General features: G+C 39.8%; 1 long non-coding RNA gene across 1 annotated transcript; it reads right to left on the reverse strand.

The window, feature by feature from the left end:
- Positions 1-3,796: 3,796 nt before the first annotated feature.
- LOC109367456 lies at positions 3,797-9,139 on the reverse strand. The gene is made up of 2 exons (XR_002114610.1): positions 9,074-9,139; positions 3,797-6,909 (listed from the first exon to the last, which is right to left on the reverse strand). It is a non-coding gene; the product is annotated as an uncharacterized LOC109367456 (long non-coding RNA).
- Between the last annotated feature and the right edge of the window lie 7,270 nt (positions 9,140-16,409).

Here is a 16,409-nt window from a genome sequence, read left to right on the forward strand (position 1 = left end):
TAGTGGATTGCATCCTGTTGTGGCCGTGTCTCATTCTTGCACGTGATTAGATTTAGAGGATCAGTGAAAACTATTCTGGGACATGCAGAAACTGGGCCCATTTTCCACCATGAGATGGTGAAAAAGGGAGAACAGAAATATATGTAATGGTAAACTAAGAATTATTACACACAGAAGCATAAAATGGCTTAGAGTGGAAGGGATCTTATTAGTGTAGACACATGCCCTACATGGATGGTGATAATCCTGAAGAGGTAGGTCACAGATAACCTACTATGTTTTCCTCAAGGAACATAAGCACAGCCAAATAAAAATCTTCCTAAAAAAAATGTTAATTAGGTGTCAGACCAGAGAAGATGATGAATTCTTCATCTCTATACATTTTAGAGAAATGATCAGATCTGTCTTTGGCAGTGATAGCTTGAATGTGCTTTGTCTGTCTCTAGAGCATTGAGTTTACCTCTGTAAGTGAAGACTAGATAGCAAAATCCATATAACATTTTCCACAGTTTTATAGGAGACATTGTAGAACTATAGAATCACAGAATCATTTGAGTTGGAAGGGACCCTTAAAGGCCATCTAGGCCAACTCCTCAGCAATGAACAGGGACACCTACAGTTCCACGAGGTGCTCTGAGCTCCATCACAGGGATGTGGTATGTGGACACTTCTCTGGACCTGTTCCATTGCTGTGTTAAGTGGACTCAGAAGGGAGTGAGAGCTTGGCTTGCAGACTGAAGTAAGACTGACACTGTAGCATGTTACTTTTGAATACGCAGTACTACTGCTAACTCTGAGTGCCCCATAGGGTAAATATTGCATGGAAATCTTTTCTAATCTATTTTATACAGAGCAAGAACTGAGGCACTTACAAATTGTTGACTGTCAGCATAAGCTTGTCCAAAAGGAAATTAGACAAAGATATGAATGTTTGGGAAAAAAAAAAAAGTGAGATTTATCTTGATCACTTGATCAGGAAGATAAATATAGCCCTTTGTATTAGTGGGTTTAAGAATTTAAGGAAGCAGCCTCCTCTGATTATAACAGATTTATTTGCTATTTAACAAGCTAGCTATTATTCACAGATTAGTGAATAAAAGTTATTACCTCTATCTATCAAATCATAGACAGATAGAATAATACATAAGGCTCTGAATATCTGTCATTTCTCTAAGTACTTACAATAGTATTCATAATGATTTTAAAAAATGATTAAAAATCAAGATATCTAAAGCTATGAACTGACTAGCAGTCCCTATTATCCTCTTCATCTTTCCTTCCTCTTCCTCTTCTATGTCCAAAGGCAGTGGCCAATGAATCCCACTAAGCCAGTGCTACAAGATGCTATATATGCAAATAATGGCATGTGTCTGTTTTGTCACATTAATAAGCCAGGGGTCAGAGAAACATCTTCAGGATGCTAGAGATCTATAGGAGAAAGAAGCAGAGTAAAAGTTAAGTATAGTCTGTCTGTTATTTGGCTCATTTATTACTAATATGACAGCAGTTTTCCGGCCATCTTTCATGAAGGCAATCTATAACTTTGAAAGTGTCTTTACCAAGCAAAACCCTTCCTATTTAATTATGCTCTTCAATAATTTATGTCCTCTTTAATGTCTCATTGTATGTAGTCATGAGGTAACCATTGCTGTCAATAGCTGCTGCTGGCTGTGGGCGTGGGGTGCTCTCATGGTGACAGCTCAATTTTTGTGCTGACCTTTAGCTGAAAGACAGTGCACAAGATGGATATAAATTGATAGCAGAATTCAGAGAGAAGCAAGTAACATTTCACATTTCATTAAAAAAAAAAATCGGCAAAAACTTTTTTCCATTTTTAGATATCAACTTATTTAGTAATCAACATATTTTCAACATCCTTATCAATGACCTAGACAGTGGATTGAGTACAGCCTCAGTGATCTTGCTAATGACACTAAGCTGAATGGTATAGTTGACATAATAGAAGGCTGTCTGATTTAGTGATTGGTAACTCTGTCCCCAGCATAGGAGGGTTGGAACAAAGTGATCTTCAAGGTCCCTTCCAACCCAAACCATTTCATGATTCCATGTCATAATTCTGTGAATAGGAAGAAAAAATAATTCAGGCCTTCCTCTCAAGCAAAGAAAAATGTAATGAACTGAATAAATGTAGTAAAACTCCTCCATGATCTGACCATCCTGAAGAGATGGATTAGATTCCTTGGGGTAGAAATGATTTCTTGTTAAGCTTCTGTGAAACTACTGCGTAGACTTTGATGCATGTGACTTTATTTGAATTAGTCAGTTTCTTTAACGGCTCCAGTAAATGTAAAATTTTGAGACAGACAATTTGGATCTGTTTTCAGTTATGCAGATCATAAAATCATAAAAATGCTAACTCAAAGTAGCAAATAACAGGAAGTAGCATTTTACCTCCAGTAACGAGCCATTTTCTCAACAAGACACGGTCTTTACAATCACCATGGTTGGAAGAGATCTCAGGAGATCTCCTGCTCTAAAACAAGGGAAGCTCTGAGATCAGCCAAGATTGCTCAACGTTTTGCTAACTCATCTCTTGAAAGCCTTCAGCAACATATAGCTATATTCAGGCTTTCTCTCCTGCAAAGTAAAAGGTGTTCAGACTTAAGATGGTTTAGGTTTGTGTTTTGCCTTGCCTTCATAATGAAATAACAGCATGCAAAAGACAAGTATTTGCAGTTTAGCTGATAAACAGAACTGCTTTACTCACAATAACTTGACTACCTGTAATATTTCTGAACAATGTTAAGCAGAAGAGATTGTTGACCCAGCTCAAAGTTTCTACAATAACATTAATTTTAATATTAATACCAAGTATTTAAAAATAAAGAAATCATATTGGTGACAACAGTCACTGTCTGCAGAGAGGGGGGGTATTTCAACTACTCAACTACTGAATCCATCAAAATACAGCTCTATTTAATACATGTGGGAGTAGCTGGCATACAGAGATATGTCAGACAGAGGAGATGACTATCAGCATATTTCTAGACTGTGTACATTTTTAAGGTGAAGTAGGTCTAAAGAAAGCATAGTATTAGTGATGGCTGTTTGGTGTATCTCTAAGAAATTGTCTTTTATTTGATAAAATGAAGTTTCAGAACATTTTTTCTCGCAACAAACAAGATATCAATTTTCTTAGAAAAAGCATTAGGATGCAGGCAGAATTTCTTGCCAAACTGAAAGAGCATGGGAATAAGGGACGCAGACACCATCAGCTATTCCAAAGTGCCATTAGTTCAGTGGAAATAAAGCTCTACACATTACATCTTGTATTCCTAAGACAAGCAGGTAAATCTTTGTGATCCAGTTGCTGTACAGCGCCAACGCACACCGGTTTTGTCTCCTCTCATCAAGGTTTTCATTGCTTCTTTCTCTCTAATTTTTCATAGTTAATATTGCTTTATCTCTACACAGAGAAGAGTCATTCTTCAGATTGCACACAATTTTGCAAAGAGAGAAAAACTGTTTCATGCCTTGCTTGGATTTTAACGGGTTGGTACCTTGGTTTTTATCCCATTGTTGCTCTCTGCCCATAAATCTTGTTTAGTCAATAAGATTTTTGCTGCCTGAAGGAATGCATGATCAACTGCACAGAGGAGCATAAAATAGATTTTTGTGCTTCAGATCCTTAAAACGTTTTTTGTCAAGAAATAATTCCCAAAGCTGTATTTGGCTTGTATTTCTTTTCCTACATTGAATTTCTTTCGTATGCTTTTTGCATGCTGAAGGATATGAGCTCACATGCAAAATCTCAGTCTAATTTTTACCACACTTATTTTCTCATCTTATTTTGCCATGATGCTTTCTCTCACAATAATACTTTATACGGTGATGCCAATTCAGTTATCATTCATTCAGGTAGCTTATTTGAAAGCAATCCAGCACAGAAATATAATACACTATATTGATATAATCCAATCATCAAGCAAAAACCTGAGAGTAATGCAGCATAGTAATAATATATAGTAGCTCGTAGGGAAAATTCTTGCTGGTATGCTCTTCCACTGATGTACTTCTATGTATGTTAGATACGATACATCTCTACACATGATAAAACCACAGAAGACGACATGAAAAGTCTTCGGAATATGCTAGACAAATTGGAGAATCCACTGTGGGAAAACAAAAAAAGTCCTCAATGAATTTGAAACATTAACTAATCTACCTTTTCCCTACACATATCCTTATCTGCCACTTGGCTGGCATCTCTTTGGTTGGTTATGTTCCTTCTTTGGGTTGCCTGCTTCTAAGGTGCAAAGTTAATGACAGTTTGGGTGGTTTTTTTGAAAGTGATAAAGATCTTGAAGTACTTTATTTTACAGGAATATATTGTACACACAAATTGCATTAAACTTCTGATTTCTGTCAGTTTGTCTTTTAGGCAGTGGCCAAGTCCACGGTGTATACTCTACAAGAGCAAAACTGAACTTTAAAATCATACGTTTGTATTACTTAAATGTTACCCTTATCTAGAAAGTTTCCTAGCTGCTGATTTCATAATTGTGCTTTTTTTTTCCTGAATACTTTTTATTTTACTAAGTTACTTATGAAGTAGGGTGACAAAAATTGGGCACAGTGTTCAAGGTGAATGCAGACCATGCACAGCCATGGCATTATAATGCTTCCAGCCTTTTATCATAACCCTCTCTTAATACGTTTTGACTTTTTTTTTTTTGCATCTTGATCACTGCTGTCATGGAGTTGTCCTCAGTAATAGCAAGTTCTTTTTCTTGAGTGATTACAGCTAATTTATAACTCAGCTATGTATATGAGCAAGTGAATCATCCTTTCTCATGTGTATCACCTTGAAGTTATCTGCAGTGAATTTCATCTGTCATAAATGTTGTGCAGATAGTTTAGTCTGGGCATCTCCAAAGCCTTATTTAATCTTGCCTGATCTGAATTCTGTCTGATAAAACAATTATCCTGGCAAAAAAAAATATATATTTTGCTGCTTTAAGGCCTTATTCCAGATTATTAACGATATTTATGGGTATTTGTCTCAGCTGCTGCTGGGACTATGCAAGATATTTTCCAACTTAAAAAGAAAGCAAGAGCTATTCTCCAAGGAGCTCAGATATTAAATGTAGGCTTGCAACAAAAACAGCCTGACTGGAATATTTGGGATGATCATTATCTAGACCTGCTTAAACAAGAATAAATATACTATAATTTATTATAAATTTTGGAAATTAAACTGTTCTCATTTACTTTTCAGACTGCTCAGTGTACAGAGCTTGCATCCCTGCAAGCAAAAAATTTCGTGCCTGTTGTAGGTACCTGTGACAATTGTCCTTCCGTAATGAAGTGTCACTATCATGTCTGACCCTTTTTTTTAGTCTTTCTACCAGTTTTTACCCCCAGGCAGAACCTTGCTCCATGACAGATCAGCTTCCTAAGGAACTTCTTGTAAGGAACGCAGTTAAAGCTTTTTAATAAATAATGTTAACTGGATTTCCTTTAACCAGTGTTTTAACAAGATCCTCAGGCCCACATTCAGCAGTCAATCCACATTTAGCAGAGCATTATCACCACAAACCAGAAATTAAACACATGCCATAGTGCTTTTCTTAAGAGAGATGAACTTAAACAAGTTTCCAGCTTTGCTGCATGCCAGGCTTACAGAGTAGATAAAGCAGAAACTGAAGCTTTCAAAGTAGTCTTTATATTGTATATTGTTGCTTTAATCTCTCAGCATTCTTTTCTATTTATCACAACCACCTGCTATGTGTAATACATCAGTTGTAATCCTCTTGGGACATTGACTGCTTTGCTACCTGCCTATCTGACACTACCTTGAGAAAACACCCATCCCCACTTGGGTATTCTAGGTGATATGTTGGAGATCTCTATATTACTGCTGCAATTATCTTAAGAGATCATAGCTTTTCCAGAACTCAACTCTGCCCTTTACTACTCTTTCTAACTGTATTATCTTCATGGAATTGACCTAGTCGCATCCTTGGCTATCCAGTTTGAGCTGAAAAGCATTCATTCTTCAATAGCTTAATCCCATTGAGATAAAGTCCCAATATCTCTGTTGTGCTTGTCTAAAATTCCTGATAGCCCACCGCTCACCTAAACATCATTCAGCTGTAGTTCTCTCTTCTTTCCCCATTTCACGCCATACTGATATCCTGCAAATTATTTCAATGTCTGGCAACACAGAAGATTGATGTAGATCAGGACTTTCAATTTCCCCCATCGTCAACTTGGCAATGATAACTAAACAGAACAACTTTTTAAAGCACTGAATGAAGAATAAATCCATAAAAATTTAATTAACCTCTGCAGAGTGTATTGAATCCTAACTGAGTTTAATCACAGTTTTTGTGAGTTAGAAATTGTTTGGCATATTTTTCACTCTTGCACTATAGTTGGTAGAGACCATATAAACAAACCAGTTCTCAAAAATTAATAGAATCTACTGGCATAGGAATTTCCACCTATGGGTACAAGCAAAAAAAACTTTTCTAGTATAATAACAGCTTATACATATTTTTCTAAAATACAGACAACTAAGAAAGAAGAAAAAAAAAAGGTGGTATGAATCAATGCATGGAAACAAAAGAGCAGCATACATTATTTTCTTCTGACTGAGCTCAAAATGGCTTGTGCTCTTTTGCTCCCACAGATGTCACTGTGAGTTATATCAGTTCACGCTGAAAGCGAGTTGGTCTGGATTGATCCATCTCCTCTGTATCTCGAGAGGAAAAAGTTAAATACTTTTAGTCCAGATTTAAACTTCTACAAAAACTACCCTTGTTATTTACACTTTTTATGGCTGTCACATCTCCATCTCAACATCGCTGATCAGGAGTCCATTGAGCAAGGTAATTTACGGAAATGGTGGATGGAAACTGATGTTTTGGCATTGAGAGATTAGCTCTGAAAGTAAAAGGAGACAACTGAGTCAGAGGGAAGTACAAGAAAGGAATGAAAATGGATCTGAATAAAAGGCAGAGGAGCAATTGTGTCCACAGAGATATAAATAAGTAGCAGGTGAGGTCTGTAGGAAAGACAAAGAAACCTGCCTTAATTATTTTGAGTTTGGCTTGACAGCAAAAGAACTGAGAGGCCAAGATGTTAACATGAACAGAAAGAGTCAATTTTGTAAGATTGATTTATGATTCATCTGCATAGTAATTATGTCTAAAGTTGTGTGAATATGGTTACTAACTTGCAAGAAAGTTAGAAGCAGTAACAGAAACTAAATATGAAGTGTTTATAATGGAGTCTCTTATTTTTATTATTATCACTTTTATTACATAGGTCTCACTCCTATAACTCATCTGTCTTCTCTGGAAGTCACTGCTCATGGAAAGGCACTCATCTGTAGCCCTACTCAAGAGAAGCTTATCTCTGTGTTGGATTATAATTTTGACTGTACAGGGCATAGAGGAAGTTAGCAATGACTTCTGTGCAATATCTTGTCTTGGATGAAACAGCCCCAGAAAATGTCAGTGTTGTCCTTTGCCACATCTCTGCTGCCTTTAGATGCCTGTGGTGGAGTCACAATCCCTGGAGATGTTCAAGAACCATAGAGATATGGCACTGGGGGATGTGGTCAGTGGGCATGGTGGGGATGGGGACCTCAGAAGTCTTTCCCAAGCTTAATGGTTCTATGATTCTTCCCAAGGATTGATGTTTAATTTTATCAGAAGAGAATGAACTTCTAGGATTTACTTACCTTTGTTTGCAGCTAAATCCTTGTCCAAGTTTATTTCTTCTCTTCTAGAAGCATGTAGGATAAATTGTAGCTTGCCCCAAAATGCTGGCATAAGATCTGATACAACAAAATTTCGTGCTTTGTAGCAGTCTCATGAAGCCACAGTATCAATTCAAAGGGCAAGTAATCCTAATGCAAATATTACAACTTCCACCAACTGCCTATGGTACTACAATCTCTGATTTTCCCTTTCTCTGGCACCAGTCAAAAAACCAATGGGTTAAAAGGGAGCTCAGGTGAGAGTCTACCCATTTTCCTGTTATGGTACCAGCCAAAAGCCTGGTTTTATACAAAAAGGAGGATTTGTCAAAATAGCAATGTAAGAACAACAGAAGGTTTGGTTCACTCAATGTCATTGTCTTGTCATTTTAAGGAAAAAATAAGGCATTTTTACATTAAAAAAGAAAAGGGGGGCATAATTTTTCTCTCTCCCCCCAGGACTCAGGGAGCACAATATGTTTTTACTATTTTGGAGGTGGTTAGAGAGGACAGGCTCTCCCATGAATGTGTGGCCCAGAGGCTCTTCTACAGAATTTCTGCATCTGTACCCACCTTTCTCAGCTTTTTTTTCCTCCTCTCTCTTTCTGGCTGTCTTTGTGAAGATGTTTTTATCTCTCTATCAATTTTCTTCCTTTATTTTTCTTAGTAGTCCAAGGAGTAAAGCAAAGGATATACAAAAGCTCTCCTACTTGCCTCCCCCCTCCCCCCTTACATTTCCACTACTGAACTAATATTTTTAACCAACTCAACTTCCTGACAAAGATAAGTCAATCAGATATTTTCTTCTCCTTTAAGAAAACAATGTTTTACATTCACAAACTCCCTTGTTATCTCCAATACTTAGAACGTAGGCTCAGAATAACTAAAAGAACACAAGAATCCCTAAGATAAAATATTAAGGCCAAAAAGTTTATTTTTTTCCACACTGTGATTCTCTTCAATACAGTAAAAGCTCAGGTGAACAGTTAATTAATTGAGGGTAGTGCAATATCCCTATAAATCTAACCATCTTTCTGTCAAAATAGCAGATACTTGTCTATTGCTTTTTATTTTCTCCTCTATATTTTCATATTTTCCTGAAGATATGGAGACTTCATAAATGAAACACAGCCTCCTCATACTCAAATTAATGTGATTATAAAAGATAAAATCAAAACAGATTCTCCAGAACTTGCTTTTTCAGAAAAGCAGAAGAAATATATACAAGAAATATTTTGATGTTGTACTAAGTGTATAGAAAGGCAATAGCAGAGAACCAGCCCTAAAAAATCCAAAAAAGGGATGATAATTGCAAGCCAACTAAAGAAATAAGGATTCACTTACCTGTCAAAAAAATCAGGAAACACAAAATACTCCAGTAGAAAGATCTCCAGGTAGAAAACCATCCCTTGTGGCAGCCAACCCTTAAATGAGGCTTGGAACCAGATTCCACCCCTTCGGGTCACATAGATGAATTGTTTACACCTGTGCTCCCAGGGCTGGTTGTATCCCTTCACCAGGTGCTCAATCACTGGTTCAGACCATTACTTAGCAACTTCCATACAACTAAAGGACCTGGTTTAGTGGGCAATATTGGTGGTAGGTGGATGGTTGGACTGGATGAGCTTGGAGGCCTTTTCCAACCATAGAATCACAGAATCACAGAATTGTAGGGGTTGGAAGGGACCTCTAGAGATCATTGAGACCAACCCCCTGCCAAAGCAGGTTCCCTACACCAGGTCGCACAGGTAGGCGTCCAGGCGAGACTTGAATATCTCCAGAGAAGGAGACTCCACAACCCCCTTGGGCAGCCTGTTCCAGTGCTCCGTCACCCTCACCGTGAAGAAGTTCTTACGCACATTTGTGCGAAACTTCCTGTGCTGCAGCTGATGTCCGTTTCCCCTCGTCCTGTCTCCACGTACCACTGAAAAGAGACTGGCTTCACCGCTATGGCCGCCACACCTCAGATATTTATAAACCTGTATCAGGTCCCCTCTCAGTCTTCTTTTCTCAAGGCTAAACAGACCCAGTTCACTTAGCCTTTCTTCATAGGGGAGATGCTCCAGGCCCTTCACCATCTTTGTGGCCCTCCGCTGGACTCTTTCCAAGAGATCCCTGTCTTTTTTGTACTGGGGAGCCCAGAACTGGACACAGTACTCCAGATGAGGCCTTACCAGGGCAGAGTAGAGGGGGAGGATCACCTCCCTCGACCTGCTGGCCACACTCTTCTTAATGCACCCCAGAATGCCATTGGCCTTTTTGGCCACGAGGGCACACTGCTGGCTCATGGCCAACCTGTCGTCCACCGGGACGCCCAGGTCCCTCTCTGCAGAGCTCCGCTCCAGCAGCTCATCCCCCAGCCTGTATTGGTGCATGCAATTATTCCTCCCTAGGTGTAAGACCCTACACTTGCTTTTGTTGAACCTCATCCGGTTTCTTACTGCCCAGCTCTCCAGCCTGTCCAGGTCTCGCTGAATGGCAGCACAGCCTTCAGGCGTGTCAGCCAATCCTCCCAACTTCATATCATCAGCAAACTTGCTGAGGGTGGCCACTATCCCCTCATCAAGGTCATTGATGAAGATGTTGAACAAGACCGGACGCAGCACAGACCCCTGGGGGACACCACTGGTTACAGGTCTCCAGCCAGACTCTGCACCACCAACGATGACCCTCTGCGCTCTGCCAGTCAGCCAGTTCTCAACCCACCTCACTGTCCACTCATCTATCCCACACTTCCTCAGCTTTATTATAAGGATGTCAACCATAGTGATTCCATGACATTAAGAGCAAATGTGACAAATGTTATGCTGATCAGCACGGTACTGAAAAGTGTTCACATATTAGGAAATCATCTCAATGATGATGCCTACATAAAATATTCTAAAATAAAAGTGGTCTTGGTCGAGGCCTAATAGTTCAACATTACTTGTGAAAAAACGTTAACTTTTTTTTCCCATTCTAACTTCAATATATTTATCACTAGATTTTCTGTTTTCATCTTCCACTCAGAAATGGAAACTTTTCAATGCTGAAATACCATTATTCAAATCATCAGCCAGCAAAAATCATCCAGGCTTCATTATAAATCTATTTGCACCACCTTAAATTCTGACCAGAGGTATTTTCCTATCTGTGGATAGGAAATCACAGAATGGCTAGGTTTGAAAGGGACCTCAAGGATCGTGAAGCTCCAACCCCCTGCCACATGCAGGACCACCAACCTCCACATTTCATACCAGACCAGGCTGCCCAGGGTCCCATCCAATTTGGCCTTGAACACCTCCAGAGATGGACGGGGCATCCACAGCCTCTCTGGGCAGCTGTTCCAGCACCTCACCACTCTCCCTGTAAAGAACTTCCCCCTGACATCCAACCTAAATCTTCCCTTCCTTAACTTCAAACCATCTCCCCTTGTCCTGCAGTTATCTACCCTTTCACAGAGTTGACTCCCCTCCTGTTTGTAGGCTCTCTTTAGGTACTGAAAGGTTGCAATGAGGTCACCCCGCAGCCTTCTTTTCTCCAAGCTGAACAAGCCCAGCCCCCTCAGCCTGTCTTTGTAGGGGAGGTGCTCCAGTCCCCTGATCATCTTTGTGGCTCTCCTCTGCACCCTCTCCAACAGCTCCCTGTCTTTCTTGTATTGGGGGCTCCAGACCTGGACACAGTGCTGCAGATGGAGCCTCACGAGAGCAGAGTAGAGGGGTACAATCACCTCCCTGTCCCTGTTGGCCACCCCTCTTCTGGTGGAGCTCAGGATACCATTTGCTTTCTGAGCTGCAAGAGCACACTGCTGGCTTGAGTTAAGCTTTTCAACCATTAGGACCCTCATGTCCTTCTCTGCAGGGCTGCTCTCAAATACTGCTCCTTCCTGTCTGTATAAATGCCTGGGATTTCTCTGGCCCAAGTGCCAAACCTTGCACTTTGCTGTGTTGAACGTCATTAGGTTCACCTGGACTCACCTTTCAAGCCTGTTGAGGTCCCTCTGAATGGCATCCCTCCCTTCTACCATGTCAATTGCCCCACTCAGGTTGGTGTTGTCAGCAAACTTGCTGAGGGTGCACTCAATTCCGTCATCAATGTCGTTGATAAAGATGTTAAAGAGCACCAGTCCCAAGACAGACCTCTGTGGGACGCCGATGAAGCAGTAGGTGAGTTTGAAAGCTAGAGAGTCCTAAAATCGTCCAAATAATACGTTCATAGAATAGATTGAGTTGGAATGGACCCACAAGGATCACTGAGGTCCTCACAGACCATCCACATCTACAGTCTATGTCAGAGCATTGTCCAAATACAGTCTGAACTCCGGCACATCAGGGCTGTGCCTGCTGCCCTGGGCAGCCTGTTCCGTGCCCACCATCCTCTGTGGTAGATCTATTTTCCTACTTGACCCTCCCCATGTCCAGAACAAAAGGTGTGCTATATGTTCCTATGGACAGTGCCTCTTGAGTTTTGAACAGGTTTATTACATGGGAAAAAGTGAAGCAGGACTGCTCGCACTTGTAGAAATGTGCTTTGGTTACTGCTAGTTTATCTATAAATGAAAAAATAGTTAGTGGAAATAGGAGCAGGTGTTTGAAAATCTTTTAATGCATATTATTATAAAACAATGCTTTCCATATTTGGAGCACAGTTGTAGGTTAGGATGTAGGTGTAAATGCTGCACCTGTTATGGAGCTGAAAATCTTCATTTTGTCATGGCAAAATTTCCCTCCTTGCTTATGGACTCAGTGAATCACAAAAAATCAGATTTTCAACTTGAATAGAAACACTATTGTTCATTCTGCATCCAACTGAGAGTACCCTAAGCTCAGGGGAGAAAAATACCATGTTGAGACAAAGAGGAGAAAAATCCCCAGAAGATTTACATGTTTATATTTAAAATAAAATATTGATTGCTTGAAGCTATTCAGGGATTTTTAAGTTGGAAGGAACTCAGAGAGGGGAATAGACTAAAGGATAATGTGCAGGTGGGGAAGGCATAAAAATGCAATTTATCACCTGCTTATGAAGTTTATTACATAAATTTCGACAGCAGGTGGGTTTTTAAATGAGATGTGCATATACTCCTCTGAGTTTCCTGCAAAAGCTTTCACAGTACTTTAGCACTGGATGCAAGTGCATTAGAAAGATGCAGGCACTTATCAGTACATAAAATATATATATACTCACATTCTGCAGTAATGGTCATTACCATGGGCTATAGGGCAAATAGGTTTCAATTGGTCTCTTGAAATTCTATTTTAAATACTGCCAGAAAATTACAAATGTTCTATCTAGTTGCAGTGAGAACTTGGGACAGGAAAACCTATTATCCAAATGTGCATTTAGCTCAGGAAAGGCACTGAGTACCAACTCTTGTGAGCAATGCCATGAGATTAGCTCATTGCAGGTTGTCAAGGTCTTGTCAATTTATAACGTTTAATTATATACATCTTATGCTATAATTACACCTCATTAGTAGCTCTGGTTGTCCTCTTGTCAAGGCATTTTAGTGATTCCCATTTCCAGATAAACTGTATCCAAATACAAACAACCTATTAAGATGATTATCTTTGCTAGTAGAAAACAATCTAGCTCAAATCATTTTTAAAAGGGCTGATTCTTTTCTGCTTACTTTAACAGGACTTCATTATTATTATTTTTTTTCCTGAGAGTAAAGATATTTTCAATCCTGCCCCTTATCCAAAAAAAGGGAGAAGCTGGAGGATAAAGGAGAGGGAATCTATGTCATTATTCTGTGCCCTTCGAGAGAATAAAGTTATAATAGTTATCTATCACTCTGCAACTCCCAAGTAGGAGAAACAGCCATTACTAAAAACAAGAATTTCCACAGCTGGTGATAGGTATGAAGTACAAGGGCTGCTCTGAAGGCCTTCTGCTTTATTTTGTTGGCCAGTGATGTCAGATGCAGATGTTGGTGAGATGGCAGCACAGGTTGAACCTTCCCAACAATATCCCATTACATTTTGTTGCTGTGTGACAGATGGCAGCAGAGTGGCAGTCTGAAAGCATAGCATCTGACACAGAAGTGTGCATGAAGAAAAGGTGTGTCTTTGTATTCTTCCATGCAGAAAAAAAAGGCCACTGACATCCACTGGCACTTGCTGAATGTTTACAGAGGTCAAACAGTGGATGTCAGCACAGTGAAACAGTGGGTTGTGAAATACTGTGAAGCAGTGGGTCACCTCTGCAGGAGCAGATATTTACAAGAATAGAATTCAGGCTCTGTCATCACTGGTGAAAATGTATAGCTAATGGTTGTGACTATGTCGAAAAAGAGTGTTTTGTAGCTGAGAATTTGCTCTATCGAATCAAACTGTGTTATTATGCTCTTTGTAGCTGATGTAGTTTCTATGGAAATAAATAGAAGGTATTACTTTTGGAGCAACCTACAGATAATCATTGCTGTCAGCTGGCTTTCATTACTAAGAATGAGGTTCATTTCCTAAATAAAATTAATTTAATTTCCTGTATGTTGTAACTTTTCCTTTGTTCATTTTAAAATCAAAGTCAGACCTTTCTGAGGATGAATTCATAGAACCATAGAATATCTCAAATTGGAATGGACCCATAAGGATCACTGTGTCCAGGTCCTGGCTCCACACAGGATCACCTCAAATCCAAACCCTGTGTCTGAGAGTGTTTACAAATGCTTCTTGAATTCCAGCAGCTTGGGGCTTTGACCACTGCCCTAAAGAGCCTGTTCCATGCCCACCACCCTCTCAGTGAAGAACATTTTCCTGATAGCCTCCTCTAAATTCCTTGAATGTAGGTGTCAAAGGCATAGAAACTGTAAATGTATCACCACAATTTGGAGCTACATAAAAGCATATAGAACCACAGAAACAATGAATAATAGAATGGCTTGGGTCGGAAGGGATCTTAAAGATCATCCAGCTCCAATCCCCACGCTGTGGGCAGGGTTCCCAACTACTAAATCAGGCACTGCCCTGAACTCCATCCAATATGACCATGAACAACTCCATGAATGGAAGATCCACAGCTTCTATGGGCATCTAGTGTTTCATCTCTGGATGCCCTTCAGCTCTAGAGCAACTCCTGATTTAAGGGGGCCTAAGCATCAAGCGTCTCTTCTGAACCCAGGTTACCACAGGGTAGCACTTGTGCCCAAGGTGTTTGTGTGCTTCTCTGTCCTCTTTGTAACAGCAAGGGTGCAAAACAAGAGCCTCAGTTACCAGCATCATGGGAAGTGATTGAGTAGGACAAGCTTCCAGGAAGGGGGAAAGCAACAGAAAACTGGGATAAAGAGGAGGACATCATGGGCCTGCTCTACCAACATGCAGCCACTACTTATGGTACAATCTCCTATTAAATAATGATGACTCACTCTCCAGACAGTAATTTATTTATATACTTGCTTTAATGTTTTGCAAATCACTGCTTAAAAAATGCCCAGCTGGAAGACAGGAAGGCTTGGGAGACAGAGAATCAATTTGATAGAGAATTATATTAAATAAAAATGACATGAAATTTGACAGCAAGTGCTCATAGTTGAAAATAAAAACAGTAATCATCCCCAAAGCAGAAATGCAGCCTCATTGCTGGGACTGGCTGTTATAGCGTGAGAGACCAAGTTTTTACTATAACTAGTAGAACAGCAACAAAAAAGACATGAAGAAGAAAAGAGGCATTAATTTATACTCAGTTACAGCATTTCTTCCACTGAAACATCCTCTGAGCTTACAGTTTTTCAAACAAGAAAAGAATACTGTCTTCAAAAGCTTGCAGTTTTTAAAGTCAGAAGGGAGTAACATAGTCTGACCTTTGAAAAATGTGCTATACATTGTAAGGGAAAACCAAGAGAACCAGTAAGAGAATGAGGAAACTTCTAAAGTGCTATCAATGTCACAGAATTATGTCAGGCTCTTGGATTGGAAATTAGCATATAGACCACAGAGGAGGCTTCTGTGCATGCTAGAGTGGTTATGACATTCTGGATTTGGTATCTGGATTGGAAACAAGATAAGGACAAGTGGATGAGATAAGTGTAAGACTTTGATTTCTAGGCCACAGTTCTGCCACTGAGGATTTGCCTTGCCCTTGGGTGCGCAGAGGGGAATGCCTGCCTCTGAAATATATTCAGCTTCACAGCTATTAACTGCTTTGTGAAGGGCCAAAGTTTCCAAGGGGCTTCAGATGGGGATTCCAAGGCGATGGGGCTGAGGATCAGCATATTACAGGCATTTGTGAAAATTTCTTCTAATTGCAATGAATTCGAAATCATTTCAGCTGATGTCCTCAGTCACTGCCCAAGGTGTTTCCCTCATTCCCTTCATGCTCATGACTTGATGGAAGTTAACTACAGTAGTTGGGTAGCTTAAAACAGGTCAGCTGCTCTTGGCATTTTCTCTTTGATTCCTGTTAACTGTAATAGACATTGTTTCTATTGACGGTATTTCCATCTCTATCCATCCGCCTTATTCTGAGCCTGGAAGCACAACTTGCAATCTGATTTGCTCTCTGTTTGGAGCTGGTGCTTGAAACAGAGACAGGATTGTTTGCAGGAAAATAAGAACTTGGCCAACAATAGTCACTCTTCTCATAAACTAAATCAGGGTTGCTCCAATGATGTGGCTAAACTGCAGTGTTGCCTATTGTCCCTCCATGGAAGGTGCCAGATGTTTCATTGCAGATTTAAAGGTAACCAAGGTCATGCCTGCAT

Source organism: Meleagris gallopavo, chromosome 4, assembly GCF_000146605.3.
Source record: "Meleagris gallopavo isolate NT-WF06-2002-E0010 breed Aviagen turkey brand Nicholas breeding stock chromosome 4, Turkey_5.1, whole genome shotgun sequence".
Classification (NCBI taxonomy): Eukaryota; Metazoa; Chordata; class Aves; order Galliformes; family Phasianidae; genus Meleagris; species Meleagris gallopavo.